We start from the raw sequence: 18,362 nt of genomic DNA, 5'->3' as shown, positions 1-18,362 counted from the left end.
TGTTCTAAGCATTTCAAAAATATCAGTGGGCAGTAATTCTATGAGGGAAATACTGTTATTAACACCATGTTAGAAGTGAGGCAACCTAAAAAACAAAAACCAGGAAAACAGAAGTGAGAAAGACATTTTAGTGATTTGGTTAATATCACACCTGTAACTAGGATTTGTGTGTTCCATCTTAGTTAATGAGGTTTGAACAGCAACCGGTGAGTATGAAGTTTTTTGGAGTTTATATGGTGTGTATTCAAATCCAACCGTTTCCCAGTAGATTTGCAATTTGGATAATTTATATAACAACAGTTGGCTTTAGTCTCCTTATTTGCAAAACAAGCATGATAGTAAAACTGTGGCCAACTGGACGTTATGACACAGGTAACATGGTTAGCCTTTTGCCAGGAGTACAACAGGCATGGAGTGAAGACTAAGCAATACTTTTCTAGATTCCAGAAAGGCAATGCAGTCTTGGGATACTACAGAAAAACTCACAGAAAAGGTGAGGCTCGGGACTCAGTGGTGTGTTACAGATTTTTGTTCAATTCTTTCTCCACCCCTGTCTCCATGCGGGTGTGTCTTTTAATTCAGGTATACATATTATTATTCAATGGATAGAAACAATGTTTTGCATGCATTTTCATGAATAACATAGTGTAGGATTGAGATTTTCATGGTTTAAAATCTAAAGAAGAAGGTATTAGAATTTCTAAGAGAGAGGCATTTTCTCTGATGACTTCAGTTTGGAATGCATGTACCCTATTTCTTACACTCACACATTATAGAAAGTGCTTCTGTGGCAAGGAATTCCTTTTAAAACTAATCTAAGCTCTCCATGACATGATAAAACATTAATAATATAGACCCACATCTCTGCATCTGCATAGACACAGCTGGCCTCCTTGTGTCAAGAGTTTGCATATGAAAGTGACTCTGCCAAGATATTTCATTTTAATGAAAAATATTTATCATGGTAAATCTTAAGCCTCAAGACTTTACTGACATAATTCATTTCTATTGCTATTTTACACTAGTGTAGCACATAGCCATGCCCATATTTGGAATGATAGAAATGTACTTTTAAAAAAAAACTTATTTTGCTTACTACTCTACATTAGCATGAGTAATTTCTGCCACTTGCTCTGTGTCAAAAAATGCACCATGCATTTTTGGAAACAATCACCAATTACTTATTTACTTTCACTAATGCCTTCACAGGCATGGACACTGGAGGTTTTCAAATACTATCTTTTCCCCCACTAGACAGATGCTCAGCCCTCAGCTTTTAATATTGCTAAGTCTTTTTGAGGACAGACAAAAGATGAGCAGTAAGCTTCATTGTATCTGTACATTATACACACCCTATCATCCACATAACTGTCTGGTCACTTGTAAGCTATAAGAAAAAGATTGTTTAAACTCATGCAAATCTATAGTAAAATAAACTCAACTGTTTAAGCTGCAAGTGTCTGTGTTAATGGTTAAGGTCACAGGATTGTATTTCTCAGGACCATTTCAACATCACCAAATTCTCTCTTTATAGAAGTGTCCAGCCATTAAGGGTACAAAATGTGATTCGTTGCCAGAAGCCACTAGAGCCACCTACTGGCTAAAAACACAAAACAAAGCAAATAAACAAAACACAATAGGATTCTGGGTAATTTATATCTTTCCAAATAAAGACTCTCCAAATACATGCTTTGCTTTTTTTGTTTGTTTTTCAATCAGGGTGAGAAATAGACAGTTTCCTAACATCAGATATATGGAGTTATTACAAATTACACTGCTAAAATGTGAGGGAGGGAAGGCATTCAGAATGGGGGACAGGAAGAAATTGATACTCTGCTATAAAAATCAATAGTAAGCCTTATTGGTGTTCAGCTGTAATAATAGGCTTGTCTAAAAATCCCAAAGCCCAGTTAAATGCTGATGCAGCGGCAAGGACAATCAGCTCACTTGCTAACAGGCATTTAAACCCGTGCCTTGGGTATCTGTGTTGCTGAGTCAGAAGTGATACAAATGAGAGACCAGCCTGCACTACCTCCACTAGTCAGTAACAGGACCAGCTTGCCCTCTTTCTACTAGTCGGTTACAGGACTTTCAGGTATGGCTCTAAAGAGTCTCAGAAACACATAGCTTGTCTAAACCTTGGTACCATAAAGCAGTCTCTCCACAGTTTCCTTGACCCCAAGATACCTATGGCCTTTGAACCTAGAGCCAGATAGTAGTAAACAGACAAAACCACTTCAGACCTGATTTTTTTTTTTTATCACAAACTTTCTTGTCAGGTTGATCCCAACTGCCAAGCTCCATTTGAACATTATTGATTCATTTCACTATTGTGTTGGCAGCTGTTGGAACTTATGTTTTTGAGAAAAGCATCAAAGGGGACCTTAAAGAAAACCCCACGGACATTTTGCTTCTGTTACAAAGCTGGAAAAAAAATGAAACTGGCTGAGAGGTTTTCTGGAAAGGTCCAGAGGGATGGTGGCTGGGAAGTTCTTAACAATCCAACTGCTGACCTGTTATACTTATACCAACAGTTCACTTTTCCAGTCCTATCTCATACGGGTGTATCGCCAGCTAATGTGTGCACATTTGTGTAGATTTCTCTGTATTCCTTTTTTTTTTCTTTTAAAAACCCTTATGAGTTCTTTTACTCTATTAAAGTCTTTGGAATTGTGCTCATAAACTACTCCAATATGCTCTGAATTTCTGGGTAATAATTACAAAATAAACAGATTCATTTCTCATCACAAGATTTAATTAAGAATTCCAGTTACACGATTATTTTCTAATGACTAATACCTTCTTAGTACCAAGCCAAGGCACACTATTAAACATGTTGACTCAAAAAATATATTTTCTAAAGACAGTTCCCATGGATCTATTATTTGTAAGCCATCAACCTTGGTAGCTGTCATATTAAAACAAAAGGAGAAGCCTTATTTTCTACATCAATTAGGTGGAGATTTGGGAGGCAAGGGTAGTTTATGACTGCTGTAAATAAATTTATTTGGCAGGAAGTGCTAATCGGCCATGATTTCAGCTCGTAGTAACTATTGAACTGGTAAATTCTGTTTTTTAGTTTTGGTTAGACCATTGGTCTAGGTTATTCTTTAATCAAGTATTAGCTGGGCCTTTACTTGTGTAAGATGCCCACAGGGTAGCTTTGTTTGAAAGCATGACCCCAGTCTGGGCTCCTGGTCCTTAAAAGATATCTGCTTTCCAATCTAGTGAAGAAAAAAATCAGCTTGATTTTGATTTCTGTGCCAGCATTTATGCTAAAGAATAAAAGAATACGAATAAGAAAGTTATCTATTGCCGGGCGGTGGTGGCGGCGCACGCCTTTAATTCTAGCACTTGGGAGGCAGAGGCAGGTGGATTTCTGAGTTCGAGGCCAGCCTGGTCTACAGAGTGAGTTCCAGGATAGCCAGAGCTACACAGAGAAACCCTGTCTCGAAAAACAAACAAACAAACAAACAAAAAAACCAAAAAAAAAAAAAAAAGTCATCTATTTTTTTCATCCACAGGTAAAAGAGCGGTCTGTGGAAGAAAGATGTATCCTTAGACACTGCAGATGACCCAAATTAACCCATTCATGTGAAACTGCCAGGGACACAAAAATGCCCCGAGTCAGCAGTTCTCGGTGTAGAGCTGCAAAACCTTTCCTGGGGAGACAGGCATCTCCTGACCCCAGATAGAGGCCCATGATAGACCAAAGTTCAGGACACCCAAAGTCCAACTGGGTGAACCCATGAGTATTGGGGTTACTAACAGGAGCGGAAATGACTCAAAGACAACTGCATCACCAAGGCCACCCCTGCACAGGTGGCAGCTCACAAAGCTGGGGACCTGTGAACACTGCACACCCTGCAGGCAGCTCAGCCTGTGGAAGAGTGTCCTTTCCAGGTGCCTCAGTTGGTCTAACTCTTCCAGGCAGCCAGCTCAGCTACTTTATGCTTTGTTTAGGCAGATAGTCTGGTCTGAGAGTTGTTTGTTTGTTTGTTTATGTGGTTGGTTGGTTTTTTCCCCCCAGCTTTTATTGCTTACTCTGGTAGGGAGGGACCTAGTGAATCTGGGAGGTTTCAGGGTCCTCTGGAAGCTATTTTGGGTTGTTTACCCTCCTGTTTAAATAGCTTCTGTGGAGGATGGAATATTTCAATCTTGAAAAAAAAAATCCTCTGTAACCCAACACTAGTGGAAAGGGAACCCTCTCAGACAAAACCCCACAGTCTTCCCAAAATCCAGTCAAGGTGAGGAGGGAAGGATCACTAGAAGCGAGAAGATCAGTCATTCATTCTCGCATGCGTTCATTCTACCGTTTGTTATTAATAGCAGCAGTCTGCTTTGTGTAAAGCACTGTGCCGAGATAAATGAGAAATAGCTCGCATTCAGACAGCAACTGAAAATTTGAAAAGCAGTTTTATCATTCGGAATCCTGGCAGGGAACAGATGGCATACTTGACTTGGGTAATTTGAGGAGCTGTTTGTGAAGGTGAGAGTGGGGTGCAGGGAGAACCCAGGGACAGTCACCCTGGGGCAGTCCTAGTCTCATTTCTAAGGAGCCAGAGCAGGAAGCAGTGAGCAGAACTGGCAGTCACAGAGGGGAACTGAACCCCTGTGAGAAGCAGTGACCTTCAGCCAAAGGACTTTGGCAGCCTGAGGTAACCTGTGCTGGGGGGAAGGAAATGAGGATCTCAGTTCACCCTCTCTGGTCCCACACTGTGCTTTTCATTGGTTCAGCCTCACTGGAGCCAGAAGGCTAGGAAGTCACTGATACCTTCCTCAGATTCAATCCCCATCTCCTCCTCCTCCTGAGAAGCTAAATCAGGGGAAAGGGGATGGGAGCTGATCTGGTGGAGCAAGTAGAAAGTGATTTTATTTCAGTCTTTGTAGCAAACTTTGCAACAGAGGAAGCCTCAGCTGGGAGATGCTTACCAGAAGCACGCTGTGCAGCAAGACCTGGAAACTCAGACTGCTGGATCCAATTCCAACCATAGTAGGGTTCCTCTAGCTTCTGCCCTTTGAACTTCCTTATTTCACTTATATCACCAAACAACCTTATTGACGTATTTTATCACCAGCCTTTGTAAGAGAGGGAACTAAGTCCTTTTTTTTTATATATATATATATAACTGTCTAGAATGCTGGCTGGGACAGGAACCCTGGAACTTTTGATAAATGTAGTAATGATAATGCATGAAGGACTGCAGCTCATGCAGGAGGCTATAAACACTCAGTCCAATGGTACAGGAGAAACATAGTGGATGTCTACAGGAAATGATGGTGCAAGTTATAAAGGACTTCATAACAGTGAGGGTTTCTATGAGGGAGCGAGTGAAGTCCAGTGAGGACAGACACCAGGGGATGAAGTTCACAACAAAGGCATTACTGTAGGGGACAATGGGGTAGGGGAAAGTAAGCCACATAGCAGACCTGGGACTTGTGCATGATCTTGGAGGCAGGTAGTGTGTGAATGTGACATGCCTGAGAAAACAAGAGACTCATCACTACATGGAGAGAGAGTTTGAATTGCCATGTGCTGGGCTGTGAATGTTTTCTTGGCTCTTTAGAAGACAGACATATTTTTGAGGGCATAAATGATAAGAATAATCTTGGGATATTAGAGGTTTGAAGAAAGCATTATCCAAATGTTTCAGATAGAACTCAAGACAGAGGGAAGAGCTTTGAGAGGCGAGAGCACAGTTGGAAGGACATCATTGTCTGTTCAGGAATGGACAGCACCTTTAGTGGACCTGGATCCTGAGCAAAGTAGGAATGCCTAACAGAAGCCACACCCAGGCATCAAATGTTTGGTTGAACATCAGGGAGGGCTTTCCTCAAGATTCCTACTTGGGCTTGATTTAGGAAAAGTTGAATATATTTGTAAAGGAATGTAATTGAGTATTGTTTGAAGTAGATCTTAAAGTTCAAGCATAGTGGCCATGAGTAGATAGCCAGCAAGACCTGGAAATAATAATGATAATAACAGTAATATAATTATCACATAAGATTTATTGTGAATAATATTCTTTACAGCTAGTAGGTCAGGAAAACTCCTATGATCCAAGGGAATAATAAAACCCCAATAGGTCAAATACAGATAGGAAGTAAAGACAGAGGTTTTAGGCTATCATTCAGGTGAGGCAATCTGCCTTCTGGGTCTCAGGGGCTTACAGTGATCAGAGGACAGAAGACAGCTTGTCTTCCTTTATACACATGGAAGCCTGCTGAGGAGAGGGATAGCCTGCCTCAGTTTCCACTCTCACTCCCAGCTTGCACATAGGAAAAACAGGCCTGGGGACTCACTGCATTTTCTCTAAGATCTTCTGGAGCTGACAGTTCAGTGATATGTTTTCAGCTTGACACAGAGAATGCTATTAGAAACTTTTAGAACTTTTTGTGAAACTGTCCAAATCCATTAGTCTAGAAAGGCTTCAGGGATTCTGGTCCCCTAATATGGTGCAATTGAGGAAAATGTAGCTACAATTAATTTTCTTAACCATCATCACTCATGTGGAATTAAGAAACCTTAGGCCGTGATCATTAGCACTTGCTTTGAAGACCTCGGGGAATTTGGAAAAAAAAAAATACAGCTCAGTGGCTTTTCTGACTTTTCTTGGGCACTATGAAGCTCTTTATTTTACTTGATTGGAAGATTAAGATGGAACAGTGGAGAATGTCTTCCTTCAGGATGATAAAAGGGGGGACAGATACCATGAAGCCTGGGATATTACTTAATAGCCAGCTTGAACTTGGAAGCTGCATACAAGGCAATTTACGACATCGTAGCTAAGAGAATCATCCAAACGGCCATCTAATTTATTTTTTTGCTTTTGAGACAGGGCCATGTTACACTGTCCAGGCTTGTTCTCAGGTACTCTCCTGCCTCAGCCTTATGAGTGGCTGAGACGCCAGGTATGTCACTGGGCCTGACTTCCTTCTTCTGCACCTAGGGTCCATTTCTAATTGGGCTTACACAGGGCTGTTCTAATATGGGGTGTGGGGATAGAGAGGCAGAGTGAAAGGGAAGGGAAATGAGAAATCTAATCAAATTTAATGGCTTGTTTCCAAGAAAAAAATAAGTATAGCAACATCTGTAGTTTCAATTTCTGAATTGTAGATGCTGACACTGGCAAGAAGTTAGACTTCCCCTCTTCCTTTTGCTTTAGTAATTGGCATTAATGGGCAGAGAAATAAAATAGATACAAGTATTTGTTAATTTCACAGAAACTACTTCAGATTATACAGAATGTCGTAGAGCGTATGCTTAATTATATAAGCAACCTTTGCACTAAAAACTTCACTTTACTGTCCTCCCATAAACATTTTATGAATCCGTTTAGTTTATGGTTAAATTGAGAGGAACTTCAAGGCAGGGATAAACTACAGAGACCCTTTCCTTGTGCTTTCTAACTGATTTCATTAGAACTCTAATTTAGTGTTATGTATAACTGCGCAATTCAAAAGCAGAGATGGGACAAATCTATACTTTCATTATTTAGTCAAATGTTGGGAAAGCAGCTTTTGGCTTTTAATGAAGGTTTAATGTGTTGAGGAGCTCTCAGGACTCAGTGTTTGCAGTGAGAGGGGGTGATTGCAGCAGGAACTGAATTGGCATCTGGCCTCCTGCGTTCTTTCTCCACTTTTCTTTGATACACCTTAAGTTGCTAAGAGGCAGGCAGAACCCCACAGCAGTCTTCACTCTGAAAATCCTGCCCAGGTGCTCAGGAATTGAAGATTAGGGAAAGATCTCTCAAGACTCTGCTGGGGAGGTGCGGTCGCCTTTGGTCTTAGTCTGCAGAGTGTAGCTGTTCAGCAATGGCTTCTGCAAGTTGCTGGGAAAACTGGGTGAAAGGTCATTTTTGTAACAGCAATATAGACTTTGGTCCTGGCTCAAGTTCTTCTTTATGTCTGTCTTGATCAGCTCAAGTCTTGTGGGAAGTAATACCAGAACTTGCAGGCGGGCTGGTCCAAGTCAGACTGTACTGTTAGAGGGAGCCCAGACAGGAAGCCACTGTGCGTGCGGGAAATGGGAAGTATTGTACAACATACACTGGAGGATACGAATTTTAGACTCCCCTGCCAAGTAGTCATGGAATCTTTAAAAAATCATTTGTATGTTATTTAATTTCTGCTTTTGTTTTGTTGTTTGTATTAAATTAGAGTAAATATCAATAGTATGAGTTTTGAATGTTCATTTGTTGGGTCACTGGAATCTAACAACATGCTTCAGCTTGTCAGGACTAGTTCACATGGTTATTGTGATTAAGAACAAAGAAAATATATCTAAGTATCAAGGGAGGAAACTCTAAAACCTTATATTCAGATGACAGATTAGTAAAGACTGATGTTCAATCTGTGACCATGTCAGAGGTCTTGGGGTGTTCTGTTAAACTGTATACAACATGCTTGCCATCCATAGTTAAGTTAAGCATCCATAGTCTTTGGTTGTCTTTTTTGACTATTACTACTTTGTGATCCATGCTTAGGCTGTCTACCGTATGTTCCTCCGTCTTCGGTAATGAGTGCTTGTCAACGGGGGCCTGGTTCCTATCACTGGCCTCAGAACCTGGCCCAAGTGCACTGCTTCTAGATGGGAAGTTTATGTGATAATGTAGAGATTACCAAGAGTGTGAACATACCTCTACTAACACAGTGCCTTTAAATGCATCTTGGTTCTTTCTATAAATGAAAACTAGTGTAGGATGACTTGCCACATCTAACTTTTTCACCTCAAAATTGAACAGAACAGCTCCTTTAAATAGAAAACAAACCGTAGATATTAATAATCAATTGGTATTATTTAATATGATTTTTGAGCTGCTAGCTAGTGTAATAAGAAAAGAAAGCAAAAGTAGGGCTAGCAGTGTTAGCAGTTCACAAAATACTATGAAAATTGTTGTCTTTCTTTTAAATATTTTTTCATTAAATATGTGCATCTCTCTCTGTTTGTGTACACTTGAGTGAAGATAGGTGTTCAAGGAGACCTGGTGAGAAGGTTTGATCCCCTGGAGCTGGGGTTCTATAGGCAGGTGTGAGCTGCCTGGTATGGATGCTGTGGACTAAACTCCAGTCCGTGCTCTTAACCACTGAGCCATCTCTCCAGCCCTGAACACTGCTCTTTTCTATACATCTAATAAACACACAAGTATTGTAGTAATTTATGATGGACAAAAGAACCCCCTTTAAGAGTGAACCAAGCATAAGGTACGTGAGGATAAGCTTAAAGAGCTGGGATAGTATATATGAAGACCAGGATGGTGCGCTTCAGAAGAACAAAAAGAAGACCCTACACGGAGAGCCTGATTTTTTCCTGTGTATAAAGCATCAGTGCAATAAAACCTTTCATAACCTCCAAGTCTCTAAGTTCAATGTCAGTGTAATTATGTTACAATGCCCCTTTGGGAAGAGATAAAGGACTGCTGTGGAAAATTTCAAGCAGCCCTACAGCACTAGTTTGAAAAATTCCGGGGAAAAGAGGAATTCTCATCTTTTCATGTAATTAGATATGTTTCAAAGCTACCACAGTTAGAACTGTGCTAAAACAGGGTGTAGGGAGGAACATCAGAAGCAGGGGAGAAGAATGGGACACACAGGTAGGTACATATGTGTTGTTAAATAACATACGATATAAATTAACACTCTGATTATGCTAGCATTTCAAGCAATAAAGAAAAAAATAATCATTGAATGACCATGTTGACAAACTGTTTATGTCTGCTGGGGGTAGTGGCATGAATGCTAATATCCTATTTCACACTTCATTATTCAAAAAAAAAAAGTTCTAATGACCCAATGAGCTAAAATTTAAAGAGATATGGTAAGAAAAGGGAAGTATTTCCACGTGCCTAGACTAGCAAGGTTCCTCTAAATGTGACATAAAAGCAAAAACCATAGTGAAAAGGACAAGTATTACTTAGTGTAAAAATATAAAGTTTAGTCAGGCACAGTGGCACACGCCTTTAATTCCAGCACTCAGGAGGCAGAGGCAGGCAGATCTCTGAGGTTAAGGCTAGCCTGGTCTACAGAGAAAGTTCCAGCACAGTCAGAGCTACACCTTGAGATAAGAAACCTTATCTCAATCGTGCCTCCTAAATAAAAATGTATGCAGCACAAAATAAATGTTAACATGGCAACTAGAAACCCTCCACAGTAAGAAAGTTTACACCAGCAGCTCTACTGAGCAACGATTCACTTAGAAGTAAGTGTGTGCTTCATTGTTCTCCAGTGCTCCAGGTCAACTCAGGGCTTTACTCACACAAGGCCAGAGTGGATTTGTTCTGAAGAACACTAGGAGGAATACTACCTCCAGCTTCAAATTCTCACTTTGAAAGCCAACGAGTCAATGTTCTTCTATAGAGCTGGGTGTCTGTCATACCAACCTAACTTTACAAGGTTTTCATCATCCCAAACAGAAAGTCCTGGTGCATTGGCAATCAGATGTCACTCACGGTCCCCTTTGCTACTTCCTGACAACAGCCAATCTAACCTCTGTCTCTATAGTTTTGTCTTGTTGGAACATTTCAAGGACGTTGAACCATATAATATGTGGCCTCTCTATGACTGGCTCCTTTCAGCGAACATAGTGTTCTCCAAGTTCATCTCTACTGTAGCATGTATCAGTACTTCATTTTGTTATTGAACGAACATGCCACATTTAATTTACCCTTTCACAAGGCATTGGGTGTTTGGCTAATTCCTCCAGTTTTTACTATTAGATATATAATAATATATAATGTTATAATGTTTTATGTTATTTATGTGTATTATAAATAGTAAACATTATTTTATAATGTTATTATAAATGTTTGTATGAAAGTTTTTGTAGGGATAGTGTTTTTTATATTTTCTTAGATACATACTTATGACTGGAATGTGTGTGTGTATTGGTTGGTCATCATCCTTTATTTCTACCACCTTATTTTTTTTTTAGATGGGATCTCTCCCTGAACTTGGAGTTTGATGTTTTGTCTAGGCCAGCTGGCCAGCAAGCCCCAGAATTTACCTGTTTTGCCCCAACCATGTGTTTTCATGCCTAGTTATTATGTGCTTGCTGGAGATCTGAACTCAGGTCCTCCTGCTTGGGAAACAAGTACTTTGCCATCTCCCCAGCCCATGTAAGTGATCCTATGTTAACATTTATGTTCAGCTTTTTGAAGAACTTGTTAAATACATGAATGTGCTAATTGTATTAGAACCTCACTAACACTTTCTCTTGTTTGACTAGAACATCATATTGTGTGTAAAATGATGTTGCATTTTCCATCTTTTACATGCTATTGACATTTTGGATATCTTCTTTGAAAACATACCTGTTTTATGATTAGGGTATTTGTGTTTTGTTGTTGAGTCTTATGATCTATCTATCTATCCATCTATCTATCTATCTATCTAATATGAATGCATATTCTGCATATTTGTATGAAATGCAAGGATCTTTTTCAATTATTTGTTTTTTCCACCACTTTTCTCTTTTCTTTTCTTCTCTGCTCCTTTACTCTATCTCATTCTCCTTTCTTTCTCCTTTTCTTCTTTCTTTCCTTTTCTTTTGAATTACTTTTTTCTGCTTTATTCAGAAACCAAATATACAAAACAAAGAAAAATTTGTCTGTATTGTTATTTTACATAATGAAGAGAGGCAAGAATAAAATATATATTTGTATTTATTTTTAAAGGTATTAAGGGATGTTGGATGGATACAAAGAACCAATGAAATGACTGACCTGGAGGAGGCATGGCAGGAGACGGGAATCGTGTGTTTCGTGTACCTTTCTCTGCAGTGTCCTGGGATTTTTGAACCATGTGTCTATAATTATTTTTCAAAAATTGTTCACAAAGTAAAAGATCTATATGCAATATGATTTTAAAATTTAAATGTATATAAATGAAATGAGTATCCCTTTATAAGTTAAAACCAAACTGTTTCCCTGCTACATTTGTTCTGATTCCTTACAGCCTTAGTAAGGGCTTTACCTCACTAGTAGGAGAGGGTACAGAAGTACCCTGTATCACAATGGCCAGGATGTGGGCAAACCAGGATCTGAAGTCTCCATCTGCTATTTGATCTCAGTCCAGGTCTCTGAACAATGGAAGCAATTCTTTGTACTTTATTGATGATGCCTTTGAAGCTACAAACTCTTCATTTGAAGTTGTTTACCTAGTTTGTAGATTGTTGTCTGCACTTTTTCGTTACTTTATTTTTTAGATAGGATCTCATATACCCTAGGCTGGCCTCAGATTCGCCTGACTCCACTGCCAAAATGCTGAGATTACAGGGGTGTAGCACCTTACCTGGCTTGTTGGCCGCGCCTTCAATGTTATATCTAAGAAGCTGTCACCTGACTTAAGGCCATAAAGCTTTACTCCTGTGTTTCTAATGTGAGCACATGGCTCTTACATGTTGGTCTGCACTCCATTTTGAGTTAAGTATTATATGAAGCAGTGGCTTGTGCTTAAAAAGGATTGAGACTCTTGTCTTGCCTGTAAAAGGATTGAGACTCTTAATATATTCAGATCACTTTAATAAAAAAAAGTGCAGCATGCCAATAATAAAATGGACAAATGTGTTGAATAGGCAATTTCGACTAATTGACCTGTGAAAAGCTATTAAATATAGTAATAATCAAAATGCAAATTAAAATAATGAATTATCATTTACATTCAATGAAGTTAGAAGAAAAATCACCATTTACAATGATGACATGTATTTTTATACTTTTGTACTAATGTTGAATGTTAATTTTGTACATGTGAAAAAATGTAAACTCTATACTGAAATAAAAATAAGCTATAGAGAGGTGATATTATCCTATACACAGCCATTTTTCAAAATGAATGTCAACTGGGGATACATGTGTGTATGTGTTGCATTCATGTGTAAATGTGTATGTATATATGCATGATGCATGTGTGCATGCATATGTATGTGTATGATGTATGTGTGCATGCATGTGTATGATGTGCATGTACATATGTATGTATATATGTGTGTATAATGTGTTTGCATGTATATGCACATACATGTGTACAATGTGTCAGGAGGTAAGTCTATTCTCTGTGTTCCCTCATGTACTCTGATTTTTAAAAAACCTTTTTATTGATTCTTTGTGAGTTTTACACTATGTACCTCAATTCCACTTATACTCATCTCCCCATCCCTTCGTATCTTCCCTCTGTCCTTGCAATCTTCCCATAAAAGAAAATAAAAACAAAAATAAAAAGTAATAAAAACATACAAATCATGTGTGGGGGTAGCTCTGCAGAGTCCTTGGATATCACCATGATTCCAGGTGGCAGCCCAGACCAAGGTCACATGACAGACACATGGTCATTTGTGGTAATATGAGCCACTTCAGAAACACAGACCCCTGCTGCTTCATGGCCACAGAGCCTAACATGGCCCTCAGCAGCAGCACATGTTGGGACTTCACCATGGCCTCAGGTGGTAGGGCAGGCTACTTACATCAGGTAGTTCCTCTCCATCCTCGAATCTCCAGTTCCACCTCTCATCATGATGCTCAAACTGTTCTACTTCTCTTTTTCTCCCATCTCTTCACTACATACTTGGGTATCATAGTGGCTCCTGCCGTGGGTGGGCCACTTGGCTGGTGGGCCTCTGGGTGTCTTCCCCTGCCCATGCTGCATGACATGGCTGCAGCCAGGACTCTATACTGTGATGTTTTTTCTTTCATTGAGCAGTAATTAGTTCTATTATCAGAAAGGTGTATGAAACTTTCTAAAGTTTCTAATGTAATCCCCACATTTGTTTCAAATACACATACATACACATATACTCACATGTATGTACATGCATATGTATATAAACCCACATACATATAAACTTCACATTTGTCCTTGCCTTTAAAAGATAAAGAAATAGATGGTCATTTAGAATATTATTTTAAATTCCATTATTGACGTGGCTATTTTTAAAGAATTGACTGTGGTGTGTTTGTGCATGCACGTGTATGTCAGTATTCATCTGTAGATTTTTGGTAGAAATTATCTAGATAATTCTATTGATTTTCTACTTTCCTTTATGTCAGTGCAAATTCAAAGGGAAAAAACCGCCTGTCACATGCATTATTTTCTCTGCAGGACTTTCTGGAAACTGTCACAAAATGGATTGCTGCATAATGGTATCTTTTCTCATTTCCTCTTAGAATACTGACATAAACAGAAGTTCGTATATCTGACTAAAATGTGTTCTGTTACTGGTATATGACATGCATAATAGTTATAGTCTGTCATAAAGTCAAATAAATAAATGTAATCTGTTGTATTTAAATAGCAAAATTATATTGAATGTCCTATAAATATTTTTATTGATTATACAAAATTCCCCCAAAGTATTATAAAATGAATGTATAGCCTGCAAAGATGCAATTTCACCATCTCATAAATTAGAGTTATCTGCAGTTAATGAGCTAGCTACAGTAAACTTAAACACTGGGTTAATCATTTGCTTTAGAGTGTAGAAATGCTTGGGCTGGGGAGATGACTCAGTTGGTAACAGCAATCAATCTGCCTCTTCCTGGCAACCTGAGTTCAAATGCTCAGCATTCATGTAAATAGCCAGGTGAGGTCAGTTGCACACCTGTAACCCAGTGTGCTATGGGGAGACAGAGAAATGGGAGTATCATTGGAGCTGGCTGGCTACTGAGAGATCCTGACTCAAAGAAATAATGTAGATAGTGGTAGAGCTGATATTCTATGTCCTCCTCTGGTCTTTGTTCACCCATGGGCACATACTCACTTGCACACACACATACACACACACACACACACACACACACACACACACACACTACAGAACACACATCAGACATACACACTGCAGCATGCTCACACTCACATACTCTATACAGCACCGACATACACCACATGTAGACTACAGCAAAGTCAAATACTTTACCATACTCACACTTCTGCCTAAATACTGCAGCATACCCACACAGCCACATTACACCACCCTCACATACACCACATACATAAATATTATAGTATAGTCACATACAATACACACATGCTATACTCGGATATACCACACACATACACATATTATAGCATACTCACACAGAGTCATATTACAGCACATACTCAAACTACAGTACATTTATATGTACTAACACACACACACACACACACACACACACACACACAAACACAGAAATATACAGCCCTACCCCCACCTATCACGCACATATAACTTCAAAATTGTTTTTGAATACTTCAATAGAATGTGTACTTTTAAAACATATGAAAACCTGAAAGAAGAGTATTTTTGTGCTCCTAATTGTAATTTTAATTTTTTAACATTTAGTTTTTAATGATGTGTTTAAACATTTTAATCTCTCTTTTAGTCCGTCATCTACTGGGTAGTAGAAAAGAAAGGCTATGGGGGACGTGGACCTGTTTAGATATTGTTTTAATGGAGCAACTTTTCCCTGTGTTGTCATGAAATTGGTAGTTTAGTTTACAGGAGTCAGCAGCAGCAGCTCAATCCATTTGTAAACATTTTATGGATACACCAGCCGTCTAGGTCGGTAGGGTCAGGATGTCAAACCCAAATCATCAGTGGTGGTACTACCTAGCAGAGATACCCAGACCTCAGCCTGGGCACAACTCAGTTGGAGGGACCAGGGCCAATAGGAAAGCCAGGAAAAGTTTTCGGCAGTCCCTCTCTCAGCGAAGCAAAGATCAATGAAGATGCGAGACTAACAAGCATTGTAGAGTTAGTTCTATAAACAAGTCAAGTTCATCCTCCATCATGGTCCACTGAGTTCTATTTATAGTCCCTCCAAATATCATGTGTCCTCTATGAGTCTTGACTCAGCACATCTTGCCACAGTACAAGCATCTGTCTCAGCTGACATGACTATCAATCAGTCCATGGAAGTAGCAAAATGCTGTGGTGAGACCATCAGAAATTTTTTGATGTGTTTTTCTCTCTGGAGTCCCAACAAATGTAGCTCAACTATGCAATGTAAGGCTGACCAATACATGTGTGCTGTTAGCAAAGAATCCTTCATCACGTGTCCTTTCACATGCTTTCTGTAGCAGAACATCCTTTCTCCTGTGTCTGCTTCAGTAAAACATTCCTCCACGAGTCTTCCTGAGTCTTTTCCCTATGTCCGTCCCCTTCAGGAAAACACTCCTTTATGTGTTTGCCTCAGCAAAACACCATGTAACACAATTGACCCTCCAAAGAGCCCTTAAGTTTCTACTTCACCTACTATTAATAATGATGACTTCATTATACATATAAGTTAAAATTGTTTAAATTTATAAATAGTTTGTTCTTCATCATAACTTAGCTCACGTTGAAACTATGTTCACACTTTCTCTGTTTATTCTATTCTTTAAGCAGGCACACAATCGCAATTACATGGATCTGACTGCTGGTATTCTCCTCTCTATGGTTTGGGCAAATTCGTGGGGATGTATATCCACCAGTAGAGTATTATCCAGAACAGTCTCCAAGCCCTAAATACCTCAGTCCTCCACATGCTCCTGTTACTCATTCTCCAATTTAGGCACTGAAAACCAGGGATTTTTTTTTTCTGTCTTTATAATTTCTCCGTTCACAAATGTTTATAGGTGAAATCATAACATGTGGCCTTTCAGACTAGATGCTCTACTAATTTTATACATTTAAGTTTCTTCCATGGTTTTTCCATTCATTTACTAGAGAATATCCTAGTTGGTTCCAAGTATTGGCAATTGGGAACAAAGCTATAAAATTTTTTATGTCCAGTTGTTGCATGCATGCGAGTTTTCACCTTTGGATAGATACCAAGGAGTTTAAGTGCTGCATGATATGGTAAGAGCATGGTTTGTTTTCTGAAAAAAAAAAAATGGCACTAACACTGCAGCGAAGAAGACAATAGTGGGTGATGTCTAAACAGACGAGTTTTGGTTTCCTCATGTATAGAATGGAGACAATGTTAGGCTTTAAAAGTTGTTAAAGCCTTAAATGAGATAGCATAAGGCAAACCTGTGGCATAGGATTTGGCACATAGTAGGGCTGCAGTAACTATGAGTCTTTTCCCTAAATCCTATTAATAAAAGAGGGTTATTTTCTGAAATACAATATTGGTGCTCATAGAACAAGGTTGAATGAAAAAGAAAGCTGAATAAAAGTACTTTTAATCCTTCTGGTCTGGGCCAGAGCACTGAGCAGATCTTGGGTGGCAGCTCTGCCCCCAACCTCCAAGAACCCAGAGGAAGCAGGGATCCCAGGTGCTCGAACTCAGGCAGTATCTTAGGTAAGCAGACAGCAGGGCCCTCCCTAAACAGGGAGTAACTGGGAACCAAAAGGACCCAGGAAGTCACTCCCGGCTCCGAACACTGGTTCCTTCCGGTCTGGGCCAGAACACTGAGCAGATCTTGGGTGGCAGCTCTGCCCCCAACATCCAAGAACCCAGAGGAAGCAGGGATCCCAGGCGCTCGAACTTGGACAGTGTCTTAGAAACTAGTTCTCAGATCTGAGGCCTGGATCAGACCTCTGCCAGGTCTGCTGTTGTGTGGACCCCGGATTCCACCTGAGACATACTGGAAGGTCCACTCAACCCAGAGCCACAGAGGAACAACTGAACTCAGAGCGTCAGACAACATATCCTGAGATATTCTAGGACACCCAGAACAGCAGACTGTAGTAGCTGGACTACTACCTTGGAGGCACCATATCCTGAGGCATCCTAGAGGTACCACTATAATCAGTGCAGCTGGAAAAGATCACCGAGACATCTGGACCCCTAGGAGATCAGACACAAGCTAGATAACTAGAAAGACAGGCTTCAGTCAGAGACAGCAAGTACAGGCAGCACTAGAGTTAACCAGATGGCAAAAGGCAAGAGCAAGAATGTAAGCAACAGAAACCAAAGTTACATGGCATCATCAAAACCCAGCTCCCCCATCAGAGCAAGCCCTGAACACCCCATCACACCAGAAAAGCAGGAATCAGAATTAAAATCACTTCTCATGATGATGATAGAGGGCTTTAAGAAAGACATAAATAACACTCTCAAAGAACTTAAGGAGAGCACTGGTAGACAGATAGAAACCCTTAAAGAGGAAACACAAAAATCCCTTAAGGAATTGCAAGAGAATGCAACCAAACGGGAAAAGGAATTAAACAGAACCATGCAGGATCTAAAAATGGAAGTAGAAACAATAAAGAAATCACAAAGGGACAATACCCTGGAGATAGAAAACCTAAAAAAAAGATCAGGAGTCATAGACACAAGTATCACCAACAGAATACAAGAGATGGAAGAGAGAATCTCATGTGCAGAAGATACCATGGAAAACATTGACACAACTGTCAAAGAAAATGCAAAATACAAAAAGCTACTAACCCAAAA

The 18,362-nt window shown here is 39.6% G+C and overlaps 1 protein-coding gene and 1 long non-coding RNA gene across 2 annotated transcripts in view; one reads left to right on the top strand and one right to left on the bottom strand.

The window, feature by feature from the left end:
* Window positions 1–18,362, bottom strand: part of Sema6d (semaphorin 6D) — a 546,498-nt gene that overhangs the window by 60,494 nt on the left and 467,642 nt on the right. The window lies entirely within an intron of this gene.
* Window positions 4,311–13,194, top strand: LOC143441185 (uncharacterized). The gene is made up of 3 exons (XR_013108414.1): window positions 4,311–4,658; window positions 10,931–11,114; window positions 11,673–13,194. It is a non-coding gene; the product is annotated as an uncharacterized LOC143441185 (long non-coding RNA).

This window comes from Arvicanthis niloticus, chromosome 2, assembly GCF_011762505.2.
Source record: "Arvicanthis niloticus isolate mArvNil1 chromosome 2, mArvNil1.pat.X, whole genome shotgun sequence".
NCBI lineage: Eukaryota > Metazoa > Chordata > Mammalia > Rodentia > Muridae > Arvicanthis > Arvicanthis niloticus.
The sequence above is the reverse complement of the archived record's forward strand: the minus strand, read 5'-3'. Positions and strand labels throughout refer to the sequence as shown.